Source organism: Stegostoma tigrinum, unplaced genomic scaffold (genome assembly GCF_030684315.1).
Source record: "Stegostoma tigrinum isolate sSteTig4 unplaced genomic scaffold, sSteTig4.hap1 scaffold_90, whole genome shotgun sequence".
NCBI classification, from domain to species: domain Eukaryota; kingdom Metazoa; phylum Chordata; class Chondrichthyes; order Orectolobiformes; family Stegostomatidae; genus Stegostoma; species Stegostoma tigrinum.
Genome location: NW_026728815.1, coordinates 275,990 through 300,957, shown reverse-complemented (window position 1 = coordinate 300,957; position 24,968 = coordinate 275,990). Strand labels below are relative to the sequence as shown.

The 24,968-nt window shown below is 43.4% G+C and overlaps 2 long non-coding RNA genes across 2 annotated transcripts; one reads left to right on the top strand and one right to left on the bottom strand.

Annotated features, from left to right (window-relative positions):
* Positions 1–2,424: 2,424 nt before the first annotated feature.
* LOC132209388 (uncharacterized) lies at positions 2,425–10,937 on the bottom strand. Its single transcript, XR_009445480.1, has 4 exons — positions 10,883–10,937; positions 9,895–10,026; positions 3,342–3,448; positions 2,425–2,521 (listed from the first exon to the last, which is right to left on the bottom strand). It is a non-coding gene; the product is annotated as an uncharacterized LOC132209388 (long non-coding RNA).
* On the top strand, positions 3,128–18,102 carry LOC132209390 (uncharacterized). Its single transcript, XR_009445483.1, has 3 exons — positions 3,128–3,458; positions 4,555–4,629; positions 17,504–18,102. It is a non-coding gene; the product is annotated as an uncharacterized LOC132209390 (long non-coding RNA).
* The last annotated feature ends 6,866 nt before the right edge of the window (positions 18,103–24,968 follow it).

Here is a 24,968-nt window from a genome sequence, read left to right as displayed (position 1 = left end):
TACAATGGTGTCCTGAACTTAGAGAGTGGCAGGAGGGGAAGGAAACTAAAGTTCGTTCAAAAATTTTCAAGCTAGAGTTGGATTTATACAGGCTAAAAAAAACCCCAAAAATTTACCAGACACAAAAATCAGAAATTCTTGGGAAAAAAAGAATTAATGTTGCAGGTGGGCCCTCAGACCCAGCGGAGCCACAGCTATGGGAGAAACTGCAAGTTTCAAGAGGTATCCATTACCTGGAGAAATGGGCGTGAGTTTCAAAACAGTGGCGTGTGCCATTGATGGAAAGGCGCTCTCCTGCCTTAAAGCGACGGGGTGGGGTGGAATTTCACAGTGCTGGATATCTCGAATGGTTTCTGGTCTATCCCGGTTCAGCAGGACCAGTGCAAATTTGCATTTACTTTTACAGGACAACAGTACACGTGGAGCTGTCTGCCACAGGGTTTCCATTATAGCCCCAGCATTCTCCACCAGTGTATGGCAGACTGTTTAAAAGATTTCAGTGAGCCACACAGGCTTGTACAGTACGTGGATGACATCCTGTTGTTCACAGACAAGAGTGAGGAACATGGCCCCCTACTGAGGGAGTTGCTACATTTCCTGCGCAACAGCGAGTTGAAGGTAAACCCGAAGGCGGCACAGATAGGGTTGAGGGAGGTCAAGTTCCTGGGACTGACCCCTCGGGCTGGAGAGCGCAGCATAGATGCAGCACAGGCTCGATCAGGAGCCCTTGACATAATTAAACACATCTTTTGTGGCTTCCAAGGCGCATCGATTTGCATTGCATTTTGACCCCCTTGTTCTGGGCTCGGGTGAGAGTCTGAGATTAGGGAATTGCCGGGTTTATTTTCTGACAGGGGTCCTTCTTTAGGCGAGGGCTATTCGAGGATCTCTTCCAAACTCTGTCCTCACATTCACTATCCTCTGCATGTGAGTTGGGACGATCATATTCTTCGCTACTTGTGGAATCCCCAGGAAACAGTAAACAGTCGTTAGAGGGTCAAGGAGGCTGCACCCAGGACTTATGTCTTCCTGGGCTTCTCATGGGTTTTAAAAGGATCCTGTCGTCCCTCCTTTTGCTCACTGACCGTCTGGCCTGCGCCCTGTTTCCTGTTTCCCTGTTTTGTTTTAGATCTGGTATGACAGGAGGTTTGGGTCTGTACAAGCCGTGGGCTTGCCAGGGGATTCATGTGGGCTGCCTACTGAAGCGCTTGGAGATTCTATGGGAGGTTTAGTTTGGGCAGCGTACGGTGGCGGTTGCTGGGACTGATGGCGGTGTTGGGCTGCCTGCAGATGTAGATTGGCCAAGGACGGGTAGGGTTCTGGAGGGGGAAGCAGTCCCGATGAGGCACAGGGATGCCTTCCCCAGTCCTCCTCGGTCTTGCTCATCCATGTCATTAATTTGGAACATCGGCATGCCAGATACGTTAGGAGGTACCTTCGATTTTTTTTTGTTTTCTGTCAATGCGGCCTGCCGCTCTAGCCCCCATTCCTTGTCTCGTTGTTCTCTCTCCTGTCTTTCTTGGTTAACTCTTTCCCTTTCATCGTCTCATGATCCTCACACTGCAGTTTTAAAACTTCCCAAGTTTTTGGTTTCCCCTCGTTATCACAGGCACTGATCCCTCTGCTACGTGCATTATCCACCCAACTGGCCAGTTTTGATTTTTCAGTCAGCTCCTCAGCTCTCTTTCTCTAGAATGACATTAACCCTTTCCAGTGCCTCTCCTGCTTTAGTGCATAGATCGATATCCCGCGTTCTCCCCAATGGCCAATTCTCATTTCCCAATCTTTTGTTTAAGCATGCTGACAGGCGTCTGTACTGTACTTCATTTTCGGGATTATCCCAGCATAATCGATGTAAAGGAGTGCCAACACCTCATTTATCCAGTGTTTGTCCCATTTTTTCCTTTGCTTTTTTTTTATTAGCGCTTTCACTTTTTACTATCCCTGTATACTACCGCAGTGCACTTAGTCTCAACACCCACTTCAGGGTCCTGACCTTCGCGTGGGGGATTTCCCCTCTTAACAACCGGTCGAACGCAGGGTGGTGGAAACAGACAGACACGGTAACTACACTGTACCTAGGTCTTACAAGAAACGCCCTACCTTTTCCCTATTGCCCGACACAGGATTTCACCCCCCGGTCACCGGGTGAAATCTATCCTCCTGGATTTATAAAATTACCCGTTATCTGACCTGGGGACTCCAACCCCGGCCACCAGGGGACTCGAACCTCCAGGCATCAGGATTTAGCAGTGTTCAAGGCCGTGAGTTATCCTGGGTTCCGTCAGTACAGAGACACGCAGGGATGAGGGGGTCGCACAGATGGCAGGTTAGTAAGAGAGACCAAGGTGAATCGTACCTTGCGGGCCCATCTGTCTGACTCCACTGACACTCGAACGATCACTTATTCAGCTCTACACGTGAGACTGCTGTACATGTTGGAACCCTGCTCTTGCGCCAAATGTCAAGTTCGTTTTTGGAGACCCTCACGGACTTGCTGCAATAACAACAAGACACTGACCTGTTTAAAAAACACAAATCCCTTTATTACCAAGCAAGCACAAGCTGTGGAGAATCACTGTACTCAGAGTGCGGAGTCTCGCAAGTAATTTTCCCCGAGCAGCGGACAGTCCCCGCTTTTTATACTTACAAAAGACATGATACATAAAACGATTTCACAACTTACAATGACATGATACAGAAAACGATTACTACAACAGACAAAATCAGGATACCAAACAATTATTACATCAACAACATAAAAGACCAGGATACAGTATCGATTGCTAGTAAAGTGGCTGCTAATGGCAGGAGGCAATTTCGAGTTGTTGACTGTGACAGATTGAGATTTCAAGTGGCCAGTTTGTCTGGCTAGAACCAAATCAGTGCCCTGGCCCCTTTGCCAGTGACAGAAGTTACATGCTTCAGAGGTTTCACACCTTTACAAAATTTCCCCACCGAACCCTATTTGAAACAGTTTGATTCTAGTTTTAATTTAGTCAGGAAGCTTAAGACAGTGTCTGCATACCGATGTGTGAGAAGATAAGGAGTTACAAAAGCATTACACTGAATTCCTAGCTGGGCAGGAAGTTTCAGGGCAGTGTCTGCATACCGATGTGTCGGTAGATAAGAGTTTACTTCTATAAATTAAAGCCTCTGCGTAGGAATCAAATGAAGACAAAAGACTTTAATTTATAGAAGTATGTAAATGAATGAGATGATTTCACATTAACATCTCTCAGACAGTTTAACTGCAGGTCCATAACAGCGAAACATCAACAGTTACTTAGGGCTCTGAAACTATCTGTATAGCTTCTGATAGTCATGTAAGTATTACTCACCCAGCTGTGAGCTGACGGTGGGGTAGAGAAGCTCTGAAGATAGTATGGAAGTGGCAGTCCTGTTGAAATTCGAGGACTCAGAACGTTGACAGAAACTGAACAGCATCCTGTTTTGTAGTAAGTAACTGACATTGAAATTTATTTTATATCAATGTTACATGCAACCATTCTGATGTGAAAATGCCTTAATATGCCGTTTCCGAGTAGCTGGAAATGGAAGAGTGTCTCCGAGCTAGGCTTATAGACCTCTTCCGCATGCATGCGGCACAAGTTTGAATAAATTCACCTTATAAAATACAATACACCCTATATCCTGGCTCACGTCAGCTTCCTGTTTTAATCAGCAGCTCCTGACAAACACTTTTCCCTCTTTCCTGCCCAATCCATCTTCCTCAGACAACCCACTGATTCCAGGTTTCAATCTTGTAAACCTCCTCTGAGCCACTTTGAATAAAACAACAGAAGACCAAAACCTGCATATGGTATTCGAGATTTGGTCTGACCCCTTCCTTGTACAAATGAAGGAGAACATCATTTCACTGATTATTATTTGTTGTCAAAGTAAGGGAGATGGCCTCGTAGCTTTCTGGGTTTCAGAGAGATCTTGATCAATTGGGGCAATGGGCTGAGGAATGGCAGATTGAATTTTGTTTGGATAAATGTTTGTTTTACCACAACGCAATACTTCAAAAGGCAGGACTGACACAATTAATGGTTGGGCTCTGGGTAGTGTTGCAGATCAGAAAAAACCGAGGGTTTCAGGCACATAATTATTTGAAATTTGCATCACAGGTAGACACGGTATGTGGAAGGCATTTAGCACACTTATCTTCATTGCTCAGGCCTGAGTACAGGAGCTGGGAAGTGATGATGGAGAGTCCTCTTCTGGAGAACTGTGTGCTGCTCTGGTTGTCCTGTTCTGGGAAGAATATTGTTAAACTGGAGTGGGTTTGGAAAAACACTTACCAGGATATTGCCGGGAATGGAGGCGTTGAGTTATAAAAATACGCTGGATTGGTGGGAACTTCTTTCACGGGAAGGTAAGAGGTTGAGGGATGACCTTATGTAGGTTAATAAAATAATGAGACACAGATAAGGAATAACAAAGGTTTTATCCCTCAGGTGGGGGATTTCAAAACCAGGGGCATATTTTTAAAATGAGAGGAGAAAGATTTTAAAAAAGACATGACGGGCATCTTTTTGTTTTATATAGAGTGCTCAGTGTGTGGAATGAACTGCCAGAGGAAGTGAAGGATGTGGGTGGTTACGATGTTTGAAAAACATTCAGGTAAGTACATGAATTTGAATGGTTTGGAGCGAATATGGGCTAATTGCAGGAATTTTTTTTAAATAAGGAAAACATTGCTGCTATCACTAGAAGAGATGTTTCTGAAAAATCATCCCATGAAAACATATGCTGAAATTAGAAATAAGAAATAAGAAATAAGAAAGGAACAATCATCTGATGGGATTGTACCATAGGCTTCCTCATAGTCAGAGGGAAACTGAGGAACAAATATGCAGAGGGATCTCAGATATGTGTAAGAATAACAAGGTCATAATCGGTGATTTTCAGTTTCCAAACATTTAATGGGACTGCCATAGTGTTAAAGGTTTAGATGGGGAGTATTTTCTGAAATGTGTTCAAGAATTTTTTCTTTATCAATAAATCGATGCTCCTATGGAAAAAAAAAATAAGGCGTAGCAAGTGACTGAAGTGACAGTACAGGGAAACTTTGAGTCTTGTGACAGAATTACTGTCAGTTTTAAAACAATTATGGAACAGGATATGCCTTCCAGAAAAAGAAAAAGCTTTAACTGGAGTAAGGCAAATTTTAATGCTGTAAGAAAAGAACTTTCAACACTTCTGAGGAAGGATTAACAGACCCACAACATTAACTCTGATTTGTCCTTCACAGATGCTGCCAGACCTGCTAAGCTTTTCCAGCAGCTTCTGTTTTGATAACTTTCAAACGTTGACATGAGTAGACGGCAGGGATAAGGATGTCTGATAAGTGTGGGGGGGCTTTCAAAAATGTGACAATTCAGAGTCATTATGTCCCCGTAAGAGTGAAAGGTAAGGCTGGTACGATTAGAGAACAATGGGTGAAAAAAGATACTCAGGTTTTAGTCAAGAATAAAAAAAAATAAATTAGTAGATATAAATAAAAACTCGGCTCAAATAAATCTCTTGAAAGTGTAAACAGTGTTAGGGGCATTCTTAAACAGGAGATCAGGATGGCAAAAAGGTAACATGAAACTGCCTTGGTTGATAAGCTTAAGAATAATTCCAAGAGTTTCTGCAAGTGCACTAAGAGCAAGAGAGCACCGAGAGAGCAAGCAGGGCTCCATAAAGATGAAAGAGATCAACTCTGTGTTGAGCATCTGGAGAGGAGAGAGATTTGAAAGGAATATATTGCATCAAGTTTTACTGTTGAGAAAGAAATGGAGGGGGGACAAGTCAGGGGTCGAAATATTTTGGTTTGAAAACAGCTCACGGAGATGGGGGAGATTTTTAACGAGTATTTCTCCTCAGTGTTTACTAAGCAGAGAATCATGGATGCTAAGGAAACAAGGGAAGCAAGTGGGGATGTTTCGGACCATCAAGGTGGCGTTTGCAACCTTAAAGCACATTAAGGTTGTTAATTCCACTGGACCTGATGAAGTCCATCTTTGGACACTGTGGGAGGCAGGGGAAGAAACTGCAGAGGCCCTTGCAGAGATTTTTCCCTTCATCTTTTCTCACTACTGAAATTCCAGAAGACTGGAGGTTGGCTAATGTTGTCCCATTGGTTAAGAAAGGTAGCAAAGACCAGCCAGGGAACTACAGGCCAGTGAACCAGTGGTAGACAAGGTATTGAAGATGATATTTAGGGAGTCGATCAACCAAAGCTGGGATATTCAAGATACGATGAGGGATTGTCAGCATGATTTTGTGCACAGGAATCATGTCTGACAATCTATTCAAGTTTTTTGAGGAGGTAAGCAAGAGAATTGATGAGATTAGGGCAGCGAATGCTGTCTATATGGACTTTAGTAAGGCCTTTAACAAGGTCCCATACAGCAGCCTGGTCATGAAGGTTCGGTTGTGTGGGATCCAGGACAGCTAGCTTATGGGATTCGAAATTGGGTCGACGGTAGGAAGCATAGCGTGATGGCTGAATGTTGGTTCTCGGACTGGAGGCCTGTGGCTAATGGTGTGCCACGGGGGCCGATACTGGGACCTTTGTTATTTGTCCCTTACATAAATAATCTGGATGTGAATGTATATGGCACGATTAGTAATTTTGTATCATCTGCAAACTTAAGAGGTATCGCTGAGGTATCAAAAATTACAGGGGGATTGTGATCAGATGGGGAAGTGGGCTGAGGATTGCCAAATTAAATTCAACACAGCTAAGCGTGAGGTGTTGGCCTTTGGAAAGTTCAGCCAAGGTAGGAGTTATACAGTGAATGGTAAGGTTCTGAGGAATATTGTGGAGCAGAGAGACCAAGAAGCACAAGCGCATAGTTGGTGGAAAGCAGCATCACAGGTAGACAGGGTGGTGAAGAAAGCATTTAGCATGCTGGCCTTTTTCGGTTGATGCATTGCATTTAAGAGTTGGGACGTTATGTTAAAGATATACAAGTCATTGGTGAGGCCACACCTGCAGTGTGGTGTACAGTTTTGGTCACCCTGTTACAGGAAAGGCACAGTTAAACTGGAAAACGTGCAAAGAAGAGTTACAAGGATGTTGCTAGGAATAGTAGGCCTGAGTTCTGAGGAGAGGTTGTCCAGAATTGGGCTTTATTCCTTGGAATGTAAGAGAACGAGCGGTGACCTTACTGAGGTGGATAAAATCATGAGGGGCTTAGACAGGAAGAATGCACGGCGTCTTTTTCCCAGGGATGGGGAATGGAAAAGAGTGTACAGATTTAAAGTGAGAGGGGGCAGATTTAAGAAGGATGTGCGGATGTCCAAGATTACAAAGAGATCTTGATTTATAGGGTTAAGAGGCTGAGGAATGGCAGGTGGTGTTTAATTTGGATAAAGGCGAGGTATTTCATTTTGGTAAAACAAACAAGATCAGTATTTGTACAATTAAATGTAGGGCCTTGGGGTTAGTGTTGTCGAAAAGAGAGACCTCAAGGTTCAGGCCCTGAATTCTGTGAGGTTGGCGTCACATGTAGAAAGGGTGGTTAGGTCGGAGTTTAGCCTACTTGCCTTCACTGCTCAGGCCTTTAGAGTATAGGAGGTGGGACGTTATGTTGAAATTGTGCAGAACATCAGTGAGGCCTCTTCTGGAGTAATGTGTCCACTTCAGATCTCCTGTTCTTCGAAGGATATCATCAACCTGGGGAGGATTCAGCAAAGACTTAGCAGGAAGTTGCCAGGAATGGAGGTTGAGAATCACAAGGAGAGGCTTGATCGGTTGAGGCATTTTTCCACTGCAGTCTAAGAATGGAGGGGTGATTTATATGTATATAAAATCATGAAGAGTACAGATAAGGTGAATGGAAGATCCCTTTTCATTTGGGAGGGGAATTTCAAGACTCGGGGGCTGCAGAAAGCAAGCTGAAATGTTCCCTGTTCATGCCTGAATCTGGACAGTGCTTATTGCCATACTATTTGACGAAGGGCCAAAGAGATGGAGGTTAGGTGATGCTTCTCGTGGCTGGATTAACTTTCTACTCCTGGTGGCTTCATGCTACACTTACAGTCTATAGGTTACCAGTACTGGAGGGTATGAGTTATGAGGAGAGACTGGGACTTCACTGGAAAATAGGAGGTTGAGCATTGACTTGAGAGGTTTATAAAATCGTGAGGGGTATAATGTGAACAGCAAGGGTCTTCTCCCTTGGATCGGGGAGTCTAAACAACAGCGTAATTTTTAACGGAAGAGGAGAAAGATTTGAAGGGCAGCCATGAGGAGCTGTTTCAAACAGAGGGTTGTTTCTATGTGGAATGAACTGCCAAAGGAAGTGGCAGATGCAGGTACACTTCCAATATTTAAAAGACATTTGGACAGCTGCATGAACAGGAAAGATTGAGAGGGATATGGACTCAACTCAAGCAAGTGGGACTCGTTCAGTTTGGGAAGCCTGGTCGGCATGGACAAGTTGTAACGAAGGAGGCTAGAGAACTCAAATAATTTTTGATATTTTGAAAATAGTTCACATTACAGGAGACAAAGTGCTAAATGTCTTCGAAAATACAAAGGTGGATAAATCATCAGGACCTGATCGAGTGTATTCCAGGACATTGTGGGAAGTAAGGGAGGAAATTGCAGGAATTTTTATCAGCTGTAAATATTTGGTGGGTGCCAGATGACTGGAGAGTGGCTGATATTAATCCTTTGGTTTAGAAGGGATGTGGGAGAAGCCTGAGAACTATAAACCTTAAACTTAACACTGGAAAACAGTGACAGAATTAAAGTCAGTATGGATTTATGAAAGGGAAATCATGCTGGACAAATCTGCTGGAATGTTTCAAGAGTGCAACATTTAGAGTTGAAAAGGCAGTGGACATAGCTTACGTGGGCTTTGTGAAAGTGTTCAAAAGGTCCCACAGAAGAGATAAGCACGTAAATTTAAAGCATGGGAGATTGAGTATTCACAGGGATACAGAACTGTTTCGCACACAGAAACAGTCAGAATAAACAGTCATTTCTTGTGTGCCAGTCAGTAACCAGTGTTGTACGGTGGTCAGTGGTGGATCCCAGGTATTCATACAATCAATTAGTTATTTAAATGAGAAATGCGTCTCAGTTCGAGATTATCCAGTTGGATTACAAAACTAGGAAAACACAAGTCACTGACAGTAAGCATGCAGGTGTAGCAGGGGGTGAAGAAGGCAAATGGTATTTTGACCTGCAGAGTTAGAGCGTTTGAGTACAGGAGCAGGGATGTCTTACTGAAATTCTACAGGATCTTAGTGAGACCACACCTGGGATGGTATGTGTAAATTTGGAATTTTTATCTGATGAAGGAGCTTCTGGCTATGGAGGCTATTCGCAACAGTTGATCAGACTGATTCCTGGGATGGCAAGACTTACATATAAGAATAGGATGGATTGGTTAGGATGAAATTCACTGGAGTTTAGAAGAACGAGGAAAGATTTCACAGAAACCAATAAAATTCTAGGTAAATACAGGAAGGATGTTGTCAATGACCAGGGAGTCGGAGCTTCGGGGCATGGGCTCCGCTGTTCAGGATTAAAATGAGGAAATTTTTAAAAATACAGAGACTGGTGACCCTGTGAAATTTGCTGCCACAGAAAGCAGTCAAGGGCGAACACTGGATGTTAACAAGAATAAGATGATATGTATAGTTGTCGGGGCTTAAGGGATCAAAGGGTCTGGCACTAAAGTGGGAAGAAGCTGAGTAGAATGATCAGCCATGATCAAAAGTGACCAGCAGAGAAGGATCGAAAGCTACAATGGCCTGCGCCTGCTCCTATTTTCTATGTTTCTATTCTGTTGAAGGTGGAACATAAGAACAAAATGACAACAACTGACACAAAAAAACAGCACGACCTTATCACCACTGGATGAAAATCCTACAACTCCTTACCAATTTGCAACATGGGAGCTACATCACCACGTGGATTGCAGCAGTTCAAGAAAGTGCAGAGTGATTTTGGAAGCTTCTGCAGTGGCTGCTCTGTCTCTCATTTTCAATCCAGTTTTCAAGTTGTTGAATGTTCTGAGAAAAGTAACAGAGTATGTCAGAAATATCTTTGGAAGTTTGCTGATACTGGGGGAAGCAAGGGGTGGGATAGGGGCTGGAGGTACAGAAGTGGGTAGTGTTGGGGAAGAGGGACAATGAGAGAAACAACTGGCTGGATTTTGTGGTGGGGTGATGGGCAAAGAATAACCCCAATATCCAAACCACACAGCCCGACCCTGTTCAGCTCTCTCCCTCCATTATGTGGTCTTTCTCTGAGGCTCTGTCACACCAGCAGCCAGCTCAGCATCAAAGATGTGAATTTGGCCCAGTTTTGAAGTCCTTCTGTTTGACCACATTGTCTCCCAGACTTGCTGGCACCAGTTCTCAGATGCTGAAATTATTAATGGCCAAAAGCGTCTACACAGTTTTCAAATAAGAAACAACCTGCAATTAACTTCCAGGCCTGGCCTCAGAAACCAATAATTGATTTTGTATTTTTTTGGAGCACAACTGCTGCTCACAGCCCAGACGTCGCCGTTCAACTCTCAGATTCAAGCCAAACATTATTTAAAAACTCAGTGAGGGTGCTGACACAGGACACAGTGGAAAGACCTCTAACCAGTGAGTGCACATTGGAGTTCTGCTTTACTGAGAACACCTCTCATTGCTGTAATCACATTCTGAAGTGGCTTGACAGGGTAAAAGCTGACAGGACCTTCCCTCTCACAGGACAGTCTAGGCCTGTTTCAGGGAGGAAGCCTGAGGCTCTCTGCAAACTAAAAGCGGCATCGGAAGACCCCTGTTTGGGACCTGAGACCTAAACTGAGCAATCACGCAGCCCTCTTGCTGGAATACAGCACCGAAGCTGCCCTCCCCTTTAACCTGTCCTCACCGCTTGTGGCTCTCATGGAGAACCATTTCATTCCGGATATCCCTCTCAGTACGCATGCTCACAGTCACAATGAGCTGTGCGCATGCACCATAGCTGAATACGCCGGTTTGACATCGAACGACCAATAGCAAGCAAGAGGCTGGACAGAAAAGGCAGCGGAAATGCTTCTCCTCCAACCAATCAGAGGACAAGGGCAGGGCCCAGTTCTAAGTAGGGGTTACCAGACCGGAAACGTAAACTCTGTTCTGAGCAAGGATCACCAGACCCGAAACGTCAACTGTGTTTACTCCGTCACAGAAGCTGCCGGACCCGCGGGGCTTTGTTTTTGTTCACGTCATTCGCGCAGCGGGTGGGCGGGGTTATTCTTCCACCAACCAGGGGGAGACAATGGGAACTGCGGAAGCTGGAGAGTGTGAGATAACAAGCTGTGGAGCTGGATGGACACAGCAGGACAAGCAGCATCTCAGGGGCACAAAAGCTGGTGTTTCGGGCCTAGACCATCCTTCAGAAAAGGGGGATGGGGAGAGGGTTCTGGAATAAATAGGGAGAGAGGGGGAGGCGGACCGAAGATGGATAGAGGAGAAGATAGTTGGCTGTTGGTTTGTTCCCCGAGTTTGGCAAATGAATTACAAACGTTTCGTCTCCAGTCGAGAAGCCATCATCAGTGCGTAGCTGCTGCTGCGGAGGAGAAGATAGGTGGAGAGGAGGCAGGCAGGTCAAAGAGGCAGGGATGGAGCCAGTAAAGGTGAGTGTAGTTGGGGAGGTAGGTAGGGGATCGGTCAGTCCGGGAAGGACGAACTGGTCAAGGGGTCGGGATGAGGTTTGTTGGTATGAGATGGAGGTGTGGCTTGAGGTAGAAGGAGGGGGCAGGTGAGAGGAAGAACAGGTTAGGGAGGCGGGGACGAGCTGGGCTGGTTTTGGGGTGCAGTGGGGGAGGGGAGATTTTGAAGCTTGTGAAATCCACATTGATACCATTGGGCTGCAGGGTTCCCAAGCGGAATATGAGTTGCTGTTCCTGCAACCTTCAGGTGGCATCGTTGTGGCACTGCAGGAGGCCCAGGATGGACATGTCATTTGCAGAATGGAAGGGGGAGGTGTTTAGTGCGAACCGAGCATGGGTGATCTGCAAAGTTGTCCCCAAGCCTCCGCTTGGTTTCTCCGATGTAGCGGAGCCACAATGGGAACATCGGATGCAGTCTACCACATTAGCAGATGTGCGGCCTGGGATCGAGGTGAGGGGCGAGGGTTAGGGGCAGCTGGCCACGAAGGCTCTCCCTTTCAGAATGATGGGTATAACTTCCAAATACGATTTTGAAACGACACTCTGAAAATACTCAAGAAAGCCTCATGGATTTTCAGAAAGATCAGAGACATAGAACAAAGTTAAAATCTCAATAAAACCGCTTTAATAAACAGATTGGGCTGAATATATGTCTTTAATAGTACAGATTACTTTTATTTGTTCTGGTGAGATGACTTTTGTTGGCAAGACCAGCATTTATTGCCTCTGTCTAATTTCCGTTCAGAATATGATGGTGAAACCCCGGGACACTAACATATGTTTCATGCAGATGTTCAGGATTTTGAAGAAGTGTCAATGAATGGACAATGATATAGACTCAAGCCAGGATGCTGTGTGGTCTTGGAGATTGCAATCCTCATCACTTGATGCTCGCAACATATGGAAATTGTGATCAGAGATAATGGGAACTGCAGATGCTGGAGAATCCACGATAAGAAAGTGTGAAGCTGGATGAACACAGCTGGCCAAACAGCATCTCAGGAGCACAAAAGCTGACATATTATGGAAATTGTGAGACTGCTTTTTCTGTTTTCAAAAATTAAGGTCAGAGATCCATTCAGCATAAAAACAGGACCTTCAGCTCAACATGTCTATTCCAATCAAAAAAACAAAACTACATTAATCACACTTATCTTGAAGTCGACACCCACTCGGCATGGCATTTTGAGTGCTCCTCCAGCTGCTTCAAAAATGCTGCATTATCTTTAATTATCTGTGACCTGAGCTGTGATTTATCTTTTTCCTTCACATTATGCATGAACTGCATTTTGCAAATATGTCCCACAACATTTTAGCAATTAGCTCTATAGATCAATATTTTTTCTGGAAAATCAAACTTTCTTTTTAATTCATTTGGGATTTTAGTGGAGCTAGACCAGCATCAATTGACCTTGAAAACTTCCAGCTGGAAGTTCACCAAATTGGAAATGTAGTGGACACTGAAAAAGGTTACTTCAGCGTACAATGGGATCTTGATCAGATGGGACAATGGACCAAGGAATGGTAGGTAGATTTAATTTGAATAAATCTGACATGTTGCGTTTTGGAAATCAACTTAGGTCAGAACTTGTACTCTAAATGGTAAGGCCCTGGGGAGTATTGCTGAGCAATGAGTCCTGGTGTGCAGGCGCTTGGTTCCTTGAAAGTGGATTCAGAGATAGATAGGATAGTAAAGAAAGCATTTAACATATAACAGAATATTACAGTGCAGTGCCGGCCCTTCGGCCCTCGATTTTGTGCCGAAATGTGAACAATCTGAAGTCCATCTAAACTACACTATTCCATTATCATCCATATGTTTATCCAATGACCATTTAAATGCCCTTAAAGTTGGGAGTCTACTCCTGTTGCATTTGGTACAACTTGCCTTTATTGGTCAGTGCATTGCGTGTAGTTGTTGGGAGGTCGTGTTGCGACTGTACACTGGTTAGGCCACTTTTGGAATATTGCATGCAATTCTCGTCTCCCTGCTATCGGAAGGATGTTGTAAAAATTGAAAAGGTTCAGAAAAGATTCATAAGAATTTGCCCGGTTTGGAAGGTTTGAGCTGCAGGGAGAAACCGAATAGCTTTTGCCTGGAGATTCGGAAGCTGAGGGGTGACCTTACTGAGATTTATAAAGTCAGGAGGGGAATAGATAGGGTATCTAGACAAGGTGTTTTCAGCGGGGTGGGGGAGTCCAAAATTGGAGGGTGCGAGTTTAAGGTGAGCTGGAAAAGATTCAGAAGGAACCTCAGGGGTAACTTTTTCACACAGAGAGGGAGGTGAGTGTGTGGAATGAGCTGCAAGGGGAAGTAATGGAGTTTGGTACAATTACAACATTTGAAAAGATGGGTATGTGACTTGGAAAGGTTTAGAAGGATATGGGTCAAAAGCTAGCAAATGGGACAAGATTTACTGGGTATATGTAATTGGTATGGATGAAGTGAACTGAAGCCTCTGTTTCCATTCTTCACAACTTTCTGACTCTATGATTTGCTGAATTTCTGATGAATAGTTACACACTGGATATTTGTCACTAGAAGTTGATTATATCATTGAATATCAAGGTGGTGCTTTTGGATTGCCTCCTGTTGGAGATAATTCCTGCCCAGCAACACTGAAGAACTGTTCTTGTTAGCCATTCATCAGTTAAACCTGAATGATGCCACATAATTTGGAATAACGACATAGACTGCTGCAAGAACTGAGGACTGTGAAACGGTGCTGAGGAATATGATCTGTTAGTTTGTGAGCATTCACGATCTTGGCTCAAACAGAAACATTCTCTTTGGAAATGCATATTTGTGTGGCATGAACATGGAACCAAATCATGGAAACAGCACTGGAGGGGAGTGGGGATTAAGAACCGGCAGGAAAACAAATACATTCTCAAAGTGTGTGCATGGGAAGAAGGAGTCTGTTCTTCTTTTGAGGAATGACGCCATAACAGATAAAATATTTTATTCTAATGAAGGGAAAGCTGTATCCATTTTATTGGTTTCGTTAAAATAATGGTGATAAATAGCTGGAATAACCTTGCACTGACCATTTGAAAAATCCTGCATGTCTTCAGAGATAGCTGGGCTGTCCTCGGCTGAGTAAGTGCTGATACTGTCTGAGTGATGCTGTTTTGAAAAACTTTCTGAACAGAGTTGATGGAACAGACAAACAAGTGCCATTGGCCAGTACTTCAGAATACATCAGACCTTTCATGGCTGCTCCCACACAGAACCATACAATTGAGAAAAGGCCCATTGAGACTACACCAAAAGGTGCTGATCCAAATGCTTTTAAAGTTTGGGATGTTCCCTGCCTCAACCACCCTCCTAAGCAGTGCAATCCAGACACCAACTAGCCTCATCACAAATAGGACAAACATCTGCTGACAGAATCGGAAGTCCGTACCGAAAAAAAGCTTTGGAATATTGTGAGAACAATGAGCACAGTGTTCTGCACTTTCACTCTTTAGTGTTTTAGCTCATGTTCCAACATCATTTGAAGTGAGATCAGAGTAACTTCCCATGCCACCCATGTTACTTCACTCATTGTGGCATTATGGGCCCTGAACAAAAATGTGATCAATGCAAATTGGAGACACTCCTGCACTGGTAATGTCCTCGACTGGACAATGGGGAAATCAATCTCTGAAAGTAGTCATTCAAGTCACTTGTCATCCTGGATAGGTACTAAATTGCTGTTCCTTGACTATAATGTATTGAAAAAAAATCCTGGAATCCCTAACAAACAGCTCTGTGTGCATGTCTGCAGCATTTGGATTGGAAGTGTTTCAGGAAGGTAGCTCGCTGTTACTTTCTCCAGAGCTATTGGTGATGACAAATAAACTCAGCCATTGCGAGAGCCTGCTAAAACCCATGGTTGAGTGCGTCCTATTAAAAATATCAGGAAATTTTATGTTTTCAAAGTTGAGCCCAAAGTCTCAGAAAGGTAAGACTTTGCTGGATGAGTGTAACCCCAGCGACATCAGGAGCATGGTATGACATTGAGGTAAGGACCCACATCATTTTCAATAAGAGGACTGATCGTGCGATATCAGTGCCACTGAGTTCAAACTTTTCATGGCAGTTTATCTCAATGTAACATGCCATCGATACTTGGGATCTTTATTAAAGAAACTTTGCAATGTCTCCTTTAATGACCATTCACAAATACTTGAAGGTCAACTCAAATGGCAGCTTCACTGTACTGATTCAGATCAGACAAATTGTGACAGTCCAAAAGAAAGAAAAGAAATGCTGGAATAAAAATGATCATGTCTAGCAGCATCTGCAACATGACTTTTTCAGAACAGATTCATAACAGACCAGATCTGTTAACTTTAAATCTGTCTCTGGATGTTGCCTCATATTTTGCATTTCTCCACTAACTTCTATTTCAGGTTTCGTTAATCTCCAGAATTTTGCTTTTCTTGATAGGTCCAGATGTTGAACTTGGTTATATTTGGACAATATCGTCCATTCCTGATTCTGTGAGAGCCATTGGGCTGGTTACACGTGTATTACACCAGCGTCTGCTTCTTTATTAAAAACATTTTGCGAATATCTTCCTCAATGCAGGAATTTCAGGAAATCGATTTTGATTGAAGATAAATTTCCAAGGCAGCTGCACTTCATGAGACAACAGAAATAGATTACTCATGACGGCACAATCTGTGCCCTTCTCTGAAACATTTTCATACAAATCTCAGAATAATTACAGCAAAGATGGAGGTCACTCAGCCCATCATCTCTGCAGCAGCAGGGGGTGAACTATATCCCTACTATTATTATCCTGTAAAGTCCCTATACACCTAACATTTTGAAATCCCGTGCTCCGAAGATGCTGCTTGGCCTGTTGTGTTCATCCAGCTCTAAACCTTGTTATTTTGAAATCTTTGTCTGCTTTTATTTCTGAATACCCTGTGCGTATATGAACAATTTTATCATTCTGCATACCCCATGATTAAACAGTGTTTACATAAAATATAATTTCCTATTACATTTTAAATTATCATGGTGTGTTCATATTGTTGTTTGGTATTCCATCTCCCAAATATAACCTGTTTCCTTGCTCTGCATTACATTTCATTCCATCTGTTAGAATAAGTGCTTGCTAAATACTGGTGACATTGGGATATCACTGCGCTCCTCTCCAGTCTCTACAGACATTGCCCCCATTCCTCTCTGTCTCCGAACCAATGTCACATTCATTCTGTCCCAGGCTCTTTAGTCCCATGGGCTTTAATGAACAACATCCTTGTATACACCACATTTGATTTTAGTTTTGGTCAGTTGAATCAAGAAATGTAAATGTTACTGCTTTAAAGTTCATAAACTGCAATGAAGAACTTTGTATCTTCAACATACAATGTTGTTTTATTACAGCAGTGAGAAATCCACACTTTCTCTGCAAGGCCAACCCAATTTTGGTCAGCATATTTTTTTGTGTAGGAGCAATCAACACAGTAATGACATTTAGCTTGTCTTTTTTTGGGGGGGGTGGGTAGTGTATTGATGCAGGTGGTTACAGCATTGCATGTGGACAACAAGGCTGAGCCTCTTAACCTGCAGAATGAAAACATCCATCATTGTCCCTCACCACATACAACTTTAGAGTAATTGGTGATGGAATATATGACAAATAGCCAACGATGTTAACATCCAATCCAGCCCAGTTTCAATTGTGAACCGAAGGTTCACTGTAGGTGTATTGAAAGGGGTTAAATGGAACTGTTTGTTCAGTGACTGTGATTGATGTCAGTCTCTATGGATTCTAACTGCGTCACAGGAAGCTTTGCCTCTCCTATAACTAAGGCGCTCTGTTCAATCTCTTATCCCATAGTATAAGCGGGAGCATCAGCGACAGCCCTGACAGGGTTCGGCAGCTGCAGAGAGAGGGGGTGGAGAGATCAGAATCTGAGAACAATAGACTGGAATGTGACAACAATGGATCAGAATCTGAGAACAATAGACTGGAATGTGACAACAACGGATCAGAATCTGACAACAATAGACTGGAATGTTACAACAATGGATCAGAATCTGACAACAATAGACTGGAATGTTACAACAATGGATCAGAATCTGCGAACAATAGACTGGAATGTTACAACAATGGGCAGGAGTTTATCCTCGGGTCTTTATTTTCTTACCGCATCTTGGCCAACGTTGCCACTTCGAATAGAAGGTGTACTGATGATTATTCAGGCTGGTTACTATCCCTTTCTCGCTGTTGTTGGTGTTCCTGGTAAGCCTTTCTATCTCTGTCCAGTCACTACTTCCGCAAGGCATATACAACTTTGTTGCCGTTTCTGTGACCTGTATTTGGAAAAGATGGAAACAATTACCTTCAGTTTCAATTAAAACCTCGCTTTATTGTCCATGCATTTCAGACTCATCCTTCACAAGCATCTGAAAACAAGGCTTGTTCACAACATTGAGGACCTTTTTTGATTTATGTCTTATGATTGTCTCCATCACCAAATTTGTCCAACACCAGCTCCATAATATCTGCACTCTCCCCCTCTGCCTCTGTGCTGTGGCTGGATAAACCATTGTCTATGCCTTGGTAAAATTAAGACTTTATGGTTCCAGCTGTCTTCTGACCATTCTTCCAAGTTACACATAATTTGATCACACCCTTGTTCTTGTTTTCAAAGTAACTAGCGATAGGGACACCATATTAGAGTAGTTAAGTCACTCAGCAGGTAATACAGAGACACTGGTTATTACATGATAGATACTGTTTCAAATCTTACCACAATTGGTGGTAGGACTTTCATTCAAATGATAAAAATTGTAACCAAGGCCAATTTCACCAATAGCAACCATAAAACCAGCAGCAATTTGGCAAAAAACCTGTCTCATTTCACTGATCTCCTCTGGTAAAGAAATCTGAAGTTATTACCCGGGCTGGATTAAGTGTGAATTCAGACCCACAAAATATGTTTGGCTTCAAACTGCCTTGTAGAATGGTCACAGCTAAAGGCAATTAATGAAGGTCATCAAATGCTTCTTTTGCCAATGATTTCATCATCCCGTGAAATTTATTTTAAAGAAACGGTAAAACCAAAGAAATATGTCAGAGATCTGAAACAAAAATAAAACAAAGTGCTGAGGAAAGTAAACAGCTTGGCAGGCTCTGATGAAATAAAAGCGGAGTTAATATTTCAAGTCGACTGAACAAACATCAGAACTGAAATCTGCTGGCAAATATTGTGATTTATGCTGGTGACAGGGATGTCTGTTTTGAAGGGGGAAGGAATGAGTTGAATAAATTGACAAAGAGACAGCGAGCGAAAAATATAAGCAAAGGGATTGTTGATGATCAGGTGAGACGGAAATAAAATGTGAAATTAATTACATTTTTTTGCCTTTTCCCATATTCCTGAATATCATGCCCATGTAGATATACTTCTAAGTCCCTGCTTAAAGTAAGCTGTGTCACCTCAGCCTGTCTTTCCTGAATGTGGTCATCTTCTTTATGGATTAATGGTTTGTGGGTGTGACTGGCTGGGCCAGCATTTATTTCCCTTTCCTCGTTGCCCTTGAGAAGGTGTTTATGAGTTTTTTTCTTGCATCTCTACCATACACATGCTGTGTATTGCTGGTAAATAGGTCTGTGTTGTGTCATTTCTGTGAGACTTTGTGGTGATTGATATAACTGAGTGGATGGTTTGGTCATTTCAAATGGCAGTTGAGAGTCAACCACATTGCTGTTGGTTTGGAGTCACATGCAGGCCAGGCCAGATAAGGATGGCAGATTCCTTCCCTGAAGGCCATTAGTGAGCCAGGTGTTTTTTATTCCCAATGATCAATGATGGCGTAATAGTTTCATCATTCCAGGTATTTCAGTGAAGTCAAATTCCACAATCTGCCATGGCAGGATTTGAATTGGGGTGTGGTCCATTACCTGGATCCTTGGATTAATAGTCTAGAAATAATACCACAAGGCCACCTCATCCCCAACATCCCCAGTCACCTCCAGCAGCAATAGTGGTGCTGCTGTTACTGTCACTGTGGTACAGAAAATTGTGCAATTACATTGTCAACTGCTTCTATTCAGTGTGGGCACATTAAAATTTCAGTTCATTGTGACCGCACAGAGATATAATGATTTATCAGCCAGGAAAATAAACTAAGGAGAGGAAGGCATTTTCAACACTGAGAGAGTGTGCCATGTATGCACCAGGGAGAGGGCAGTACTGACAATGGTCATCAAGTGAACTGGTTTCATTCCAGAACTTCCTCAGAGATAGTAGGAACGGCCGATGCTGGAATCTGAGATAACAAGGTGTAGAGTTGGATGATCACAACAGGCCAGGCAGTATCAGAGGTTCAGGAAAGTTGATGTTTTGGGATTTGAAAATGTTGGGTGTATATTCTGGCTGGAAAGTTTGCTGGTGTCACTCAGGAGGATTGAAATTAGCTTGGCAGGGGTGTGGGAATCAATGCAAAGTGAATGGACTGAAATGGAACTAGAGAATAGGGCCAGTAAGACTCAGAGAAAGAACAGTCTGGGAGTGGTTGCAAAGCAGATCTCATAGACTGAAGTTCACCTGTTTCAATGCAAGAAGTGTAGGGCAGGTAGGGCAGAAGAACTTGGAGCTTGGATTAGTACTTAGAACTATGATGTTGTTGGTATTATAGAGACTTGGTTAAGGGAGGGACAGGATTGATCGCTCAACGTTCCAGGATACAGGTGTTTCAGGCAGGATTGAGGCAGGTAGATAATGGGTGGGGGAGTTGCACTACTTGCTAAGGGGAATATCACAGCTGTACCATGGGAGGACACCTCGGATGGCTCACACAGCGAGGCAATATGGGTAGAACTCAGGAACAGGAAGGGTGCAATCACAATGTTTGGGTGTACTATAGGCCTCCATACAGTCAGCAGGAGATAGAAGAACAGGTTTGTAGCCAGACTTTGGCAAGATGTAAAAGTACAAGGTTATTGTTGTGGGTAATTTTAACTTCCCATACATTGACTGGGACTCACTTAGTGCTTGGGGCTCAGATGGGGCAGAGATTGTAAAGAGCATCCAGGAGGGCTTTTTGAAACACGATGTAGACAGTCCATCTTGGAAAGGGGCTGTACTGGACCTAGTATTGGGGAAGGAACCTGCCCAGGTGGTCAGTGTCTCAATAAGGGAATAGCTCAAAGACTGTGATCACAATTCAGTAAGTTTAAGGGTCCTGATGGACATTGATAGTTGTAGTTATCGAGTGAAGGTGTTAAATTGGGAAAGGCTAATTATAACAATATTAGGCCGAAACTGAAGAATGTAGATTGGGACAAATGTTTGAGGGCAAATTCACATCTGGTATGTGGGAGTCTTTCAAGTGTAAGTTGCTGGGAACTCAGGACAAGTACATTACTATAAGGATGAGGGAATGTACGGCAAGTTTAGGGAACCTTGGATAATGGGAGATATTGTGAGCCTAATTAAACAGAAAAAGGAAGCATTTATTAAGGCCAGGAGGCTGGGAATATACGAAGCGAGGGTGGAATATAAGGAAAGATGAAAGAAATTTAAACGTGGAGTCAGGGCGGCTATAAAGGGGTCATTGTCCAACAACATTAAGGAAAATCCCATATATACATACAAAGAGCAAGAGGACAGCCAGGCAGAGGGATGGCCCACTCAAGGACAGGGAAGGGAATTTACATGTGGAGCCAGAGGAGTATGGCGAGGTATTAAATGAGCACTTTGTGTCAGTATTTACCATGGAGAAGGACGTGGTGGATGATGAGTCTGGGGAAGGGTGTGCAGATAGTTTGGGTCATATTGAGATCAAAACTGTGGCGTTCCTCAGGAATCAGTGTTAGGACCTTTGCTATCTGTCATATATATAAATAATTTGGAGGAGAATGTAACTGGTCTGATTAGTAAGTTTGCTGATGACACAAACGTTGTTGGAATTGCGGACAGCAATGACGACCGTCAAAGGACAAAGCTGAATATCGATAGGTTGGTGACTTGGGCAGAGAGATGGCAGATGGAGTTCAATCTGGAAACATGTGAGGTAATGCATTTTGGAAGGTCTAATCCAGATGGAAAATATCCAGTAAATGGCAGAACCCTGAAGAACACTCATAGGCAGTGGGATCTGGGTGTCCAGGTACACAGATCACTGAAAGTGGCTACGCAGTTGGAAAAGGTAGTCAACAAGGCATATGGCATGCCTACCTTCATCGGCCTGGGCATTGAGTATAAAAATTGGCAGGTAATGATGCAGCCTGTCCTGTCTCAGAGACCATTGAAGAGTTCAACACGGGTCTGGAGTCACTTTTAGGGCATACCAGGAAAGCACAGTAGATTTGCATCCTGAACGTACATTGTTGAAGCACATTGGTTTTTACAATTGATATTGGTTTCAAGGCCCACTTTTACTGACATCAGATTTGACGTTTTGGTATTTTGTTAATTGTCCTTAACATTCCTTGGCTGCCAAAGCATTAGCCTTGTCTGGATTAGTAATCTAATGATATTTCCACAGCAGCACCATCTCCACATGGGGACCCATCAGAAACCACACCGAGCAGGTTATTTCTGTGCTGCCTGACAGCTCTGTCAAAAACAACTTCCAACAATTCGACCACCCTGATGAGACTGAGGGTGTGGCAGTTGGTCACATTGTAACTATTCTCCTCTTAGGGGACTGGGCTCAGCTGAGTGATTTTCCACATTGCCAGGTAGGTGTCCGAGTTGTGGCTGGAATGAAACAGCTTCCCCAGGGGCACGGCTTGTTGTGCAGCACAAGCCTTCAGTTCCATTGCAGGAATGGCGACAGGGCCAGTTATCTTCTTCGTATCTTTAGTTTATCATCTTTTTCTTGGTATCATGTGGAGTGAATTGAATTGGTTGAAGACTGGTATCTGTGATTTTGTAGGGGGTCATGATGAGGGCGAGCTAAGTCATCCACTCAATACTTCTGGCTGAGGATGGTGCAGATACTACATCCTTGACTTTTGTACTGGTGTGGGGGGCTGTTCCATTGTTTAGGATGGGGATATTTGTGGAGCCCTCTCCTCCAGGGAGTTGTTTAACTGTCAATCACCATTTATGACTGGTTATGGCCGGACTTCTGGTCTGTTGCTGTTGCAATCACTTTGCCCTGTCTGTAATGTGTTGGCTCTGCTGTTTGTAATGCAACCAGCCAAATCTGGCATTTATAATGGGCTGGCATCAGTTTTTGGTTCAGATGGTTCTGACCCCGGCGTGTTTGCCTACACTCGTCACTGAACCATTGCTCAGCTTGATGGTAATCATAGACTGAGGGATTCTCTGGGACAAAAAGTTACAGATTGTGGTTGAACACAATTCTGCTTCTGCTGCTGCTGTGGTTTACATCACCACATGAATGCCCAGTTTTGAGCTGCAATATGTGCAATGTCATTGTACTGCCTGTCCCCAGTTCAGACCCAGTCTCCATCGCTCCTGTACTCAGTGACCTACTCTGGGTTCTGATATGGTAACACTTCTACTTTATTGTTCTTTTTCTTCTGAGAGTCTCTCCATGATTTCAGGCTACCAATTTTTCACATTCCTCAAGACACATTTAACATCTTCATCTGAATCTTTTCCCTTCCCCCAGTGAAATCTTCTGTTTTTAAAGTGAATGTGCTTCTCCCTGTTTCTCTGCCTGACCATGATTAAGTGCTCTGTAGTGCCAGTGATGCCAGCCTGAAGCAATGAATGAGTGCACCTCGCTGTGCCATTCACTTCCCAGTGTATGGTGCTCCATGTTGGACAGGGCGTTTGTGCAGCTTTGACACACACTGTTGGAATTTATTTGAAAATAGAAATTGCCGAAGAAACTAAGCAGGTCTAGCAGCATCTGTGGAGTCACAGCAAAGTTCATCTGTCGGATCCGGTGACACTTCTTCAAAGCTCTCAGTTTCATCAGCAACTTTTGTCTTTGTTTCAGATTTCCAGCGTCCACAGTTCTTTGTTTTGTTGAAAATTTATTTTGTGCCGATTCATTTCTGGAGAAACTCAGCAGTTCTGGACGCATCTGTGGAGACAGAGAAACAGAGTTAAGGTTTCAAGTCCAGCGTGAGCCTTCTTCAGAACTGAAAAGGATTGGAAAATACCTTGACAGAGGTGGAGGAGGAGTGACAGAAAACAGAGGGCGTGTTGTACAGTGCAAAAGACAAATGGACGTTTAGTTGTGGTGAAAGAAAAACAGATGTAGAATGGGAGTAAATACAGGTGTGAATGGGAGAGATGGGTTCCTTCCATTCAGTGCAAGATAAACAAGACACAAACATGACATGGTCACAGGGAGACCAGGAGGGAGAATGTACGAAAAATGGAGAACATTCCCAATGGTATCAGGCTGTGAAGTTATGGAATTGAATATTAAGGCCTACAAGCTATAAAGCACAAAGCATAAAATGAGGTGTAACTTGAGCTTGGGATGCCCTTCATTGAAGCATTGCAGGAACCCAGGAGCAAAATGTTAGCATGAGAACAAGGTATATTATTGAAATTGGAAGCAATGAGGAGGTTAGGGTTATTCCTACAGACAGAGTGGAAGTGTTTGGCAAAGCAGCCTCTCTTTGGTCTCGCCAGTGTAAAGCAGGCAGCATTGTGAGCAGCAATGACAGTCGACTGGATTGAAAGAGTACAAGTGAAATGCTGCTTCTCCTGGAAGGTGTGTTTTGGGTTGCAGAGAACGGAGGAATGAGTCTGCGATCTTTTCAAATATCCGGCTTTATTTCATCTTCAGTATTGACGACATTGTTGTACATTGGGAACTCTGCAGCAACAGCTTTCATTGTGCTTTTTAGACTTTTTAAAACTCAATTTACTCACAGGCTGTTCCCGACATCCTTAACTACAGGGTCTAGGCAACAATTTGTCATGTGCGCTCCTGTATGCTTTAAACCGATTTCCTTCATTTCAACTGCACTTTCAAGTCTTCTGTTTGTGATATAATTTGTAAATTTAACCCTTGTTATGCTGCAGCTTAATCAAATATCGTTTCAATATACTCCACCACTTCCCAGCTTTTATACTCTGGACCTCTACTCATAAAACTAAGGATCCACTGAGCCTTGTTCAAAATATTTTTCATTGCCCCATCACCTATAATTTCCTGATTTCTGTGTCTCTCTCTCCTTAAACAGCGGGGTGATATTTGCCAGTCTTCTGTGACCCTCTCTGACTCCAGCGATTCCTGAAAGATCACCAGCAAAGCGAAACAAACTTGTCCGCTATCTCCTTAGAACTATGGCGCGCAGTCCATCTGATCTGGTTAATTTATCGACCTTCAGATCTTTCAGCTTCCCCAGCACCTTC